Source organism: Amaranthus tricolor, chromosome 4, assembly GCF_026212465.1.
Source record: "Amaranthus tricolor cultivar Red isolate AtriRed21 chromosome 4, ASM2621246v1, whole genome shotgun sequence".
Classification (NCBI taxonomy): Eukaryota; Viridiplantae; Streptophyta; class Magnoliopsida; order Caryophyllales; family Amaranthaceae; genus Amaranthus; species Amaranthus tricolor.
The window spans coordinates 7085490-7088030 of NC_080050.1; positions in this window are offsets into that span (position 1 = coordinate 7085490).

A 2541-nucleotide genomic window follows, 5' to 3' on the forward strand; every position below is an offset into this window, starting at 1 on the left:
TTCTTAATCGTTCATTTTTCAATGAACATTGATCCTTGTTCATTCTTCATCATTCATTCTTCATTGATCATTGATACTTGTTTATTGTTCATCGTTCATTCTTCATGGACCATTGATCCTGGTTCATTTCTTCGTCGTTCATTCATCATTGATCATTAATCCTTGTTCATTCTTCATCGTGCATTCTTCATTCATCATTGATCCTTGTTCATTCTTCATCGTTCATTCTTCAATGATCATTGATCCTTGTTCATTCTTCATCGTTCATTCTTCATTGATCATTGATCCTTGTTCATTCTTCATCTTGTATTCTTCATTGATCATTGATCCTTGTTCATTCTTCATCGTTCATTCTTCAATGAACATTGATCCTTGTTCATTCTTCAATGAACATTGATCCTTGTTCATTCTTCATCGTTCATTCATTATTTATCATTGATCCTTGTTCATTCTTCACCGTTCATTCTTCATTGATCATTGATCCTTGTTCATTCTTCTTTGATCATTGATCCTTGTTCATTCTTCATCGTTCATTCTTCAATAATCCTTGGTACTTGTTCATTCTTCATCGTTCATTCATTATTGATCATTGATCCTAGTTCATTCTTCATCGTTCATTCTTAATTGATCATTGATCCTTGTTCATTCCTCATCGTTCATTCTTCATTGATCATTGATCCTTGTTCATTCTTCCTCATTCATTCTTCAATGATCATTGATCCTTGTTCATTCTTAATCGTTCATTCTTCAATGAACATTGATACTTGTTCATTCTTCATTGTTTAATCTTCATTGATCATTGATCCTTGTTCATTTTTCATCGTTCATTCTTCAATGATTATTTATCGTTGTTCATTCTTAATCGTTCATTCTTCAATGAACATTGATCCTTGTTCATTCTTCATCATTCATTCTTCATTAATCATTGATACTTGTTCATTGATCATCGTTCATTCTTCATTGACCATTGATCCTTGTTCATTCTTCAATAAACATTGATCCTTGTTCATTCTTCGTCGTTCATTCATCATTGATCATTCTTCATCGTGCATTCTTCATTGATCATTGATCCTTGTTCATTCTTCATCGTTCATTCTTCAATGATCATTGATCCTTGTTAATTCTTCATCGTTCATTCTTCATGGATCATTGATCCTTGTTCATTCTTCATCGTTCATTCTTCATTGATCATTGATCCTTGTTCATTCTTCATCGCTCATACTTCATAGATCATTGATCCTTGTTCATTCTTCATGGTTCATTCTTCAATGATCATTGATCCTTGTTCATTCTTCATCGTTCATTCTTCATTAATCATTGGTCCTTGTTCTTTCTTCATCGTTCATTCTTCATTGATCATTGATCCTTGTTCATTCTTCATCGTTCATTCTTCAATGATCATCTGTACTTGTTCTTTCTTCATCGTTCATTCATCATTAATCATTGATCCTTGTTCATTCTTCATCGTTCATTCTTATTTGATCATCGATCCTTGTTCATTCTTCATCGTTCAATCTTCATTGATCATTGATCCTTGTTCATTTTCATTGTTCATTCTACAATGATCATTGTTCCTCGTTCAATCTTCATCGTTCATTCTTCAATGTTCATTGATCCTTGTTTATTCTTAATCGTTCATTCTTCAATGAACATTGATCCTTGTTCATTCTTCATCTTTCATTCTTCATTGATCATTGACCCTTGTTCATTCTTCATCGTTCATTCTTCATTGACCATTGATCCTTGTTCATTCTTCAATGAACATTGATCCTTATTCATTCTTCATCGTTCATTCTTCATTGATCATTGATCCTTGTTCATTCTTCATCGTTCATTCTTCATTTATCATTAATCCTTGTTCATTCTTCATTGTTCATTCTTCAATGATCATTGATCCTTGTTCATTCTTCAGTGTTCATTCATCGTTGATCATTGATCCTTGTTCATTATTCATCGTTTATTCTTCTTTGATCATTGATCCATGTTCATTCTTCATCGTTCATTCTTTAATGATCATTGGTACTTGTTCATTCTTCATCGTTCATTCATCGTTGATAATTGATCCTTGTTTATTCTTCATCGTTCATTCTTAATTGATCATTGATCCTTGTTCATTCCTCATCGTTCGTTTTTCATGGATCATTGATCCTTGTTCATTCTTCATCGTGCATTCTTCAATGATCATTGATCCTTGTTCATTCTTCATCGTTCATTTTTCAATGAACATTGATCCTAGTTCATTCTTCATCGTTCATTCTTCATTGATCATTGATCCTTGTTCATTCTTCATCGTTAATTCTTCATTGACCATTGATCCTTGTTCATTCTTCAATGATCATTGATCCTTGTTCATTCTTCATCGTTCATTCATTATTGATCATTGATCCTTGTTCATTCTTCATCGTTCATTCTTCATTGATCATTGATCCTTGCTCATTCTTCTTTGATCATTGATCCTTGTTCATTCTTCATTGTTCATTCTTCAATAATCCTTGGTACTTGTTCATTCTTCATCGTTCATTCATTATTGATCATTGATCC